The sequence below is a fragment of the Canis aureus genome, chromosome 12 (assembly GCF_053574225.1).
Source record: "Canis aureus isolate CA01 chromosome 12, VMU_Caureus_v.1.0, whole genome shotgun sequence".
In the NCBI taxonomy this organism is placed as follows: Eukaryota; Metazoa; Chordata; class Mammalia; order Carnivora; family Canidae; genus Canis; species Canis aureus.
In genome coordinates this window covers 2,236,593-2,245,966 of record NC_135622.1, presented here as the reverse complement: position 1 = coordinate 2,245,966, position 9,374 = coordinate 2,236,593, and the positions used below count along the sequence as shown (strand labels likewise).

The 9,374-nt window shown below is 52.9% G+C and overlaps 1 long non-coding RNA gene across 1 annotated transcript; it reads right to left on the bottom strand.

Moving 5' to 3' along the window:
- Window positions 1-2,030: 2,030 nt before the first annotated feature.
- LOC144324583 (uncharacterized) lies at window positions 2,031-5,805 on the bottom strand. The gene is made up of 3 exons (XR_013390031.1): window positions 5,646-5,805; window positions 5,144-5,305; window positions 2,031-3,095 (listed from the first exon to the last, which is right to left on the bottom strand). It is a non-coding gene; the product is annotated as an uncharacterized LOC144324583 (long non-coding RNA).
- Window positions 5,806-9,374: the final 3,569 nt, after the last annotated feature.

Genomic DNA, 9,374 nt, shown 5'->3' with positions numbered 1-9,374 from the left:
TTGTTATATTATCATTAACTAATGTCTACACTTTATTTCTTAGTTTTTACCCATAGTCCTTTTTCTGTTCTGGGATCTTAGGGGGGATATCCTGTCACCTTTAGTCATCCTGTCTCCCTAGTGTCTTTCTGGCTGACACTTTCTCAGACTTCCCTTGTTTTAGATGACCTTGAGGAGGAGGCTGTGAGCGCTGAACGGGTTTTATGAGAATGTACCTCATTTGGGATCTGCTATGGTCTTTGCCCATCCCCCTACTTTTTTTAAGTAGCAGAGACTCTTCTCTTCCCCCCTAACAAAAGCTGGGAACAGCTGCTGGCTGGAAGCCCTAGGTGGTGGAAGGAGAGCCTTAGAACATCTCATGGAACTCAACAGGGCTCTGAGAAACCCAGTCTAGACCAATCCCTCATTTATAGACCAGGAAGCAGCTCTCCCAGCCTCCATCCCCTTTGCTGGACAGGATCTGCCCCCCATCACCCACTCACTAGAGATGCAAGCATCTCCTTTCCATGTGCATACCTTGCCCCATGGGGATCTACAAACAGGCCCTCTGGTTATTCAGAACCCACCCCACCACCACCAGCACCCCCACCCCCAACTGCCACACACACACACACACACCCCACACTTAGATTCATCATGGCCTAGCAAATGTATTTATATTCAAATGCTTTAGCTCAGCCAGAAGGGTCAATGGGCCAAGCACCACTTTGAAAGGTTAGCCAGAAAAACATATCTTTAAAGTCTGATTCCATCATGTATAAGAAAAGCCCATGAGCCCTCTGAGAAGGGAGCATGGACCCCAGTGAGGAACCCCTGCAACAGCTACTTGTGGGATACACACACTTCCTAGGAACTGAATGCTGTGTCCCCCCAAAATTCATATGTGGAAACCCTAACCTTGTATATGATGGTGTTATGAGGTGGAGCCTTTGGGGGTGACCGGTCATAAGGGTGGAGCCCTCAGGAAGGGGATTAGAGGGGAAGCCCGGGTGGCTCAGCAGTTTAGCGCCACCTTCAGCCCAGGGCCCGATCCTGGAGACCCGGGATCCGGTCCCACGTCGGGTTCCTTGCACGGAGCCTGCTTCTCCCTTGGCCTGTGTCTCTGCATCTCTCTGTCTCCCTCTCTCTCTCTGTGAGTCTCTCATGAATAAATAAATAAAATTTTTAAAAAGTGAAGGGGATTAGTGCGCGCAGCCCTTGTTCACCATGAGAGGATACAACAGATTGATAGTCTGCAACCCAGAGGAGAGCCCAGGGACCTCACAGGGACCTGACCACAGTGGTGCCTGAGCTCGGACCCCCAGCCTCCAGAGGTGACAGAAATCATTTCTGCAGTTTGCAAGCTCCCCGGTCAGTGGTCCCGTGTTACAGCAGCCCACGTGGACTAAGACAACTCTCTACACAAAATCAGAAGTGACAGGTCTCCCAAGTACCTTTAGATGAGTGGTCGTGCCCCGGGAATCTGGGGTTTATCAAGCCCCAGGCTCAGGTGTCCAGAAGACCGAGGCTAATCCCAATGGGACTCCTTTGCCATGCTGTCCCCTTGCTGGGTCCTCTGTGTTCCCTTTCACGATGTGTAAAATGGGATGACAGCCGCCTCAGGGGTTGTGGTGAGGGCTGAGTGAGGCAAAGCCCAGCACACTCAGGGTCTGGTCAAGCTCAGATATTGGATTATTATTATTGTTGTTGTTGTTGTTGTTGCCATTGTTGCTATTCTCAGGCCCAAACAGCACTGCCTTCCCCTTGTTTCCCGCACCAGCCTCTCACCAGCACACCAGGGCCGGAGCAACACTGGGAGCTAACACTTCAAGAACCTGTACTATTTGTGGGAATGACTGAAGGGGAACATTTCTAAGCTGGCGAGTGTCAGGTTTAATCCAAGTGTCAGGTTTAATCCAAGTGAAATGGAATAGAGAGGCCAGGCAAAAGCTGGTCGAAACAGGCTTTTTTTTTTTTTTAATTAAAAAAAAATTTATTGGAGTTCAATTTGCCAACATATAGCATAACACCCAATGCTCATCCCATCAAGTGCCCTCCTCAGTGCCCGTCACCCAGTCACCCCCACCCCCCACTCGCTTTCCTTTCCACCACCCCTAGTTCGTTTCCCAGAGTTAGGAGTCTCTCATGTTCTGTCTCCCTTTCTGATATTTCCCTCTCATTTTCTCTCCCTTCCCCTTTATTCCCTTTCACTATATTTTATATTCTCCAAATGAATGAGACCATATAATGTTTGTCCTTCTCCAATTGACTTATTTCACTCAGCATAATACCCTCCAGTTCCATCCACGTCGAAGCAAATGGTGGGTATTTGTCGTTTCTAATGGCTGAGGAATATTCCATTGTATACATAGACCACAGCTTCTTTATCCATTCATCTTTCGATGGACACTGAGGCTCCCTCCACAGTTTGGCTATTGTGGACATTGCTGCTAGAAACATCGGGGTGCAGGTGTCCCAGCGTTTCACTGCATCTGTATCTTTGGGGTAAATCCCCAGCAGTGCAATTGCTGGGTCGTAGGGCAGGTCTATTTTTAACTCTTTGAGGAACCTCCACACAGTTTTCCAGAGTGGCTGCACCAGGTCACATTCCCACCAACAGTGCAGGAGGGTTCCCTTCTCTCCGCATCCTCTCCAACATTTGTGGTTTCCTGCCTTGTTAATTTTCCCCATTCTCACTGGTGTGAGGTGGGATCTCATCGTGTTTTTGATCTGTATTTCCCTGATGGCAAGTGATGTGGAGCATTTTCTCATGTGCTTGTGGCCATGTCTGTGTCTTCTTTGGAGAAATTTCTGTTCATGTCTTTTGCCCATTTCATGATTGGATTGTTTGTTTCTTTGCTGTTGACTTCAATAAGTTCTTTATAGATCTTGGAAACTAGCCCTTTATCTGATACGTCATTTGCAAATATCTTCTCCCATCCTGTAGGTTGTCTTTGAGTTTTGTTGACTGTTTTGCTGTGCAGAAGCTTCTTATCTCGATGAAATCCCAATAATTCAGTTTTGCTTTGGTTTCTCTTGCCTTCATAGATGTATCTTGCAAGAAGTTACTGTGGCCAAGCTTTTAATGACCGCGCTCTGGGGTGAGGTTCCAAGGCCTGCAGGAAGTGGCAGCGGCCAGGAGGTCAAGGGGGTGTGGGGGGCAAGCGGGCTTTTTCAAGGGGGAGGGGTAAGGGGTTGTGTGTGGGTGCAGGGTGATAGGTATTAGGGTATATGACTGGTGGAATCGGCCTGGGGCATAACTGTTCATGCACTTCTGGGGTCTGGGTAAGGTACGGTTCAGGTTTCCTGCACAGTGGCCCCCCGTTTTGTCGGTGCCTCCCGCTGCCCCTGGATCCCGCCCGCCCCAGCGAGAAAGACCCAGGGAGCCGCTGGGAACTCAAAATAACTCTTGAAGCCAAGGTGGACTCCGGGTTTCAGCCGGGGCATCTCAGCTGGAAGAGGGGCTCCTGGGGACGGTCTCAGCACATCGTTTCGGTGCGTGATACTTCCTGGACTGCCACTTGCAGCCCATTAGTGGGTACGGAAATCAGTTCTGTGGGTTGTGACGACAGCACCCCCGCCAAAAAAGGGGGGTGGGGAAGGAAGGAAATAGAGTACCGACAGTAGAAAATATCAGAGGGCATCATTGGTAGAAAGTACAATCTTTTTTCAGGAAACTGACTGTGTTGGAGTGTGGCACGTGGCGGGTACTGGGTGCATGCCCCGGGTCGTGCCCCAAGACGTCCTCTGCGGCCTAGTCAGAAATCCGTCCGAGCCATTCCTCTAACGTGTATGCAAGAATGAGGGCTGGGGTGCTTTAGTGAGTCCACCACAAGGAATGAAAGCGAAGGGAGCACTTTCAGGACAAAGTCAGGACTAAGGGTGGGGATTGTGGAAGATTCTGGAAGCTTCTCACTCCACGGCAGGGCCCACCCACACCTCAGGTTATTTTTTTTTCCCCCTCAGGTTATTATATTAGCCTTTTCTGGCTCCTCTTGGGGATTAGCAGCTAAAAAAATAATAGTGATGGGCACCAACCCTGTAAACAATTAGGACGTGGGTGCCTGTCTTCAGGGGCGGGGAGGGGCCAGGAGGAATAGATCCCAGAGCCTGTGGTGCAGGGCCCAAGGCCCCCAGGGATGGAGTGGCAGGTGGCAGCGCTGACCAGCAGGACAGCAGGGGCCTGGGGGGGGGGTGCCTTCACCACTTCCCCTGCCCTCGGGGTAGAGCTTGGAGATACTGGAAGGTTCCTCCCGTGTCTCCTCAGTTCTGGGCACTCCCTGCAGGCACTGAGTCCACACATCCTGAAAGACATGCACCTCCCAGACCATCCTGACGCCTTCTTCCCTCTGGTCTCACATGTTTTACACACACCTTCTCCTTGGAACATTCATGGCCCCCCTCAGAAGGCATGTCCTCCTGCCGGTACCAGGGCCCTGCTGTCTCCCTGCGGCAGGCCTCCAGGCGTGCACTTCCGTGAGGCTGCCCGCCGCCCCCAGCCTGAGCCCCCTGCATGCCTGGGCCTAGTGCACTACAGGGCATGGTGCACACTGAGCACGGGGCACACCAAACATGGTGCACACTGAGCACGGGGCAAACCCAAGCACAGCACACTCTGGAGCATGGCTCACACCTGAGCATGGTGCACACTGAGTGATGCCCAGACTGCTTTTTAGTAAATGAGTAGGTGGAGAAGAAAAGGGTGAGGACTCTCCTGAGGTCAAATCCCGTTTGCTCTGTCAGGCTCTGTGTCCAGAAGCCCCAGGAGTCTGGGCTGTGAAGTCTGGGAACAGTGGGAAATGCAAATCCGGGGACAGATGGGAGTCAGGCCAAGAAAGCACCACCAAGTCAGGAGCCAGCACTGGCCAAGCAGAGAGGTGGGAGTGGGGGTGCTCAAGACTGGCTGGGGCTGTTCCCTCCCCTCCTGTGGCCCTGGCTGCCCGGCAGTTGGGGGACCAGTCAGGACCTCTGACTCCAGATTCAAAGGTGGGAAAGTTCAAGGTACATGTGGGACACGGCAGAGAAAGTAGAGGGGCTCAGCGCTGGCATGAGGGGAGGCTGGGAAACATCCCAGCGGCGGGGAGGAGTTAGATTTTCATCCGAGGTCTTGGGAGACAACCAGGGCAGGGGCTACCACCTCCATCCCCTAGGGTAATAGGCAAACCTGCATATATTTTTCCAGGAAGAAGACCGTAGCTTTCATCACATCCTCCAAAGTGTTGTGACCACAAACAGTAAACAAACCCTGTGTTCTAGGCTTCTGAGCAGGTTTCCGGAATTTCACTCTGGCAACAGTGCACGTAGTAGAGCAGTCTCACCAGTGTCCCTGGTGGAAAAACATGTGCCGTGGCAAGATAGTGTGTGTAAATATTTGATATCTGACATTTGGTTGTTTAATAAGATTGCCTGCCTCTCCGCAGAAGAGTTAGAATGTGCCAGCCTCCACTCGGCCCAGGCCTCTGAGTCCCAGGGACCCGGCTGTCCCACCTGTGCTTTCAGCCGCCTCCAGCGGGGTTAGTCCTTCTTTTGTTCCCTACCCCACAGCTGGCTTTGACTCTCTTTGACTCCGAGGTCCCCTGATGGGACACCTCTCCCTCTTCGGGGGCAGTCCAGGGGTGACAGACTTCCCTTTTTTCTCCTGTCCCACCACCATGTGTCAGACTTACCTGAGTGGCTGGGGATAAGGTAGGGGGAATTGTAGGGATGGGGTGCCTTTGGCTCCAGTGGTGATCCCAGGGTCCCAGGATCAAGTCCCACATCGAGCAACCTGCAGGGAGCCTGCTTCTCTCTCTGCCTGTGTCGCTGCCCCCCCTTCTCTCTCTCTCTCTCTCTCTCTCTGTTGTGTGTCTCTCATGAATAAATAAATAAAATCTTTAAAAGAAAAAAAAAGAAAGGGGGAGTCATAACATCAGAAGGAAAAGTTAGCATGTCCATTTCCTATTATTCTCCTGACCCAAGAGTTAGGCATCAGGGAAGTTTGACCCATGTCACGAAGCCCCTCATGGACTCTTGAATTTCTCATTTTGCCCTCTTACCCTCCCACCTCCCTCCTCTAGACCTGCAGTGCAAATATTAACCCTCCCAGAGGGCCCTTCCCGATCCACAGGGCTGCTTTCCCCCTATAACACACCCTTCTCTTCTCCTTGGAAGGACATGGTGGCTCCTGTGATGCTCTCCCCTGAGTCAGATGTACTTGGCCCCTTTATGCTGACCCCAGAGCTGGGGAGGAGAAGGTCCTGTGTGGAAGAGGGGCTGGACCTTACCCATCCCCTGGGCCTGAGAACTCCTGTTCATTGGACAGGAGGATCTTAAACGGGCTCCATGCCCAGCGCAGAGCCAGAGGCTGGCTGACCCCATGACCCTGAGATTATCACCTGAGCTGAAATCAAGAGCCAGGGGCTTAACCAATCAACCCAGCCACCAGGTGGGTGCCCCTGAATTCCATTCTTCTACTCACAAACTTCTGTAACTATTTGATTATGGTTTTTAGGAACTGGAGGTCTGGGGAGAAGCTGGAAATGCCTGCCATCTGCAGCAGTTGCTTATAAGGAAGGGCAGGCGTGCTGGTCAGAGGCTCCGATGAAGAACAGAAAACCCACGCAGAAGTGTGGGGATCGGCCAGTCCCCGCCCCCTCCTCCAGGAGCCCCAGCCTCAGCCGGGCCCGGGGTCCAGAGGGGAGATCACCCGCTCCAGCTTGGGAAGGGAGCCTCTGCTCTCCGGCGGCTCGCGGGTGCCAGCAGGAGCTGGAGCGCCCGGGGTGGCGGTTAAGCGCCTTCAAAGCAGGGACGCCTTGTCCCTGGAGCCCCAGCATCTACACCCTGCCCGGCTCATCTCCTCGGGGGACCCCGGGAAAGCGTGCTGGAGAGGGGGAGTGGGGGGAGAGCGCCTGCCCCAGGTCTGTGGCCGCAGGCCCAGCCCGGGCGGGTCGGATGCGGGTCCCTAAGTGCCAGCGGCCTGCTTAGTGCTGACGGGCCTAAGTAGGCCGTGGCATTGGGTGGCGGCTGTCGCTAGCCTACCCGACTCTGTTTTACGGGAGAGGAGCCACATATTCTAGCGAATTCGCTTTCAGAATCAACCTGCTAGTTGAGAGCGGCCTGTGCGCATCACCGCATCCTTGTCCACCAGCCGCTGTATCTGGGGAGGCTGCGGCTCCGCCTCTCCCGTCGTCTCTCCGCCCAGGCTACACGCGGGAATGTTGCCCGCAGCGCACACGCTGGACACCCCTGCGGACCCCAGTCCTTGTCTTCCCCCCTCCTCCCCGGGGACTCCATCCGCCACGCGGCAAATCGCGAACGCAAGCAGCAGAGTCGTGGCCACGCCACTCCTCGGGAGAGACTCCTGCCCCGTCCCACTCACACCTGGTCCCGGACGCCGGGGCGGGGCGGGGGGTGCGCGGCGCAGCTCCCAGCCCCACGCACACCCACCCACTCGCTCCGGAGCAGGGTGGCCACCGCCTGATACCCTCCTGCTTCCTTGCCCTGACATCCCTCCGACTGGCTTAATCGTCTAGTGCGAGCCGTAGCCGAGGGGTTTCTGCTCTGCAGAATGAACTTTTTTTTTTTTAATTTATTTATTTATTTATGATAGTCACAGAGAGAGAGAGAGAGAGGCAGAGACACAGGCAGAGGGAGAAGCAGGCTCCATGCACCGGGAGCCCGACGTGGGACTCGATCCCGGGTCTCCAGGATCGCGCCCTGGGCCAAAGGCAGGCGCCAAACCGCTGGCCACCCAGGGATCCCCAGAATGAACTTTTTAATAGGGAAAGGGCTCGCTTTATTAGGGAGTCACGTCTCAAAGGATGCTGGGGAACCCTAACAGCTCCGCCTCGTGCGACCACGACCCCGCAGACCTTTCAGAGTAGCCTGGGAAGTGGGGTCTGGAGAATACTTTTGTAGCCCCGGTGGTTCTCAGCTGGGGACAATCTTGCTCTCCCCGCCCCCACCCGCCCCCGGGGGACAGCAGCTTTGTTTCCAGACATCTTTGGTTTCCACGATCTGTGAGAGAGGTGAAGGCCGGGGGGCTGCTAAGTGTCCAACAATGCGCAGGACGGCCTTGCCCCACCAACAAAGAATTATCTGCCCCAAAATGTCAGCGGTGCCGACATTAAAAAACCTGAAATCAGACAGATATAGGTGGTCTTCCACCATCCTAACATTACCTAGGAAAACATTCAGAGGCCATTAGCAAACTCCGGATTTGCAAAGATTAAAATGCATATAGGGCAGCGCAGGTGGCTCAGCCGTTTAGTGCCTGCCTTCAGCCCAGGGCCTGATCCTGGAGACCCAGGATCGAGTCCCACATGGGGTTCCCTGCCTGCTTCTCCCTCTGCCTGTGTCTCTGCCCTCCTCTCTCTCTCTCTCTCTCTCTCTCTGTGTCTCTCATGAATAAATAAATAAAATCTTAAAAAAAGAATAAAATAAAATGCATATAAAGGCAAATTACATTCTTCTAGATTCTATTTCCTCAGCCTTGGTTTACTGCACGGGTTTTAAACCACAATTCGAGAATTTTTAAGTTTTCCTTAAAGTTTCATCTCTACTAGTTAACCATCTTTCACAAATTGATCGGATTTTTATTACTCAAGGCATGTCATCATCAAGAGAAAAGAAGAAAAATGACAAAATGTCTCGAGATACGGGGGCTAGCACATCCACCAGCTAAGTGCTCACTGCAGACTGCATTGTCTGAAGACTGTATCAGCATTTCCCATCCTATGTGCTTCTCCGGATGTATGATTTGGCACAGCTCCGGTGGCAAGGTGGGGCCCAGGTTCCTTCCAGCTGAATCTGGGAGGGTTTATAATGATGGCCCAGGTCACACGATGTAACTCCTAAGGCCAGGTCGTTAAAAGAACACAGCTTCTTCTTGATCCTCTTGGAACCAAGCCACCATGCTGTGAGGAAACCCAAGCAGCCGCGTGTGTCCATTCTGGCCAACAGCCCCAGGTGAGGAGTTAAGGTCATCAACGACAGCCAGAGATAATCCCAGCGAGCATGCCTTTCCATAGTTTTTGTCCTCGGCCACCGGGCCGCCTTCAGTCTCTGAAGGCTCCCAAGTAAGGCCTCACTCAGACTTTGTGAAACAGAAAGGAGCTGTCCCCATTGTGTCCTTTCCAAGTTTCTGACCCACAGGATCCATAAGTGTAATAAAAGCATTGATTGAAGCCACAGAGTTTTGGAGCAATTGTTACATCGTAAGATGTAAATGAACAGTGATTCTCTCCCAAATGTATATAAAATATCTCCTGCAACAAAACTGCCAACTTGCTATACAAAGATCTCCCGCCAACACAGGCGGTAAGTGGCAAACATACTGTCACCACCTTGCCCTGTACCTTGAGCAGACATCACTAATTAATTGCAGAACTCTTCCTTGATGAGCAGGGATCCAGCCA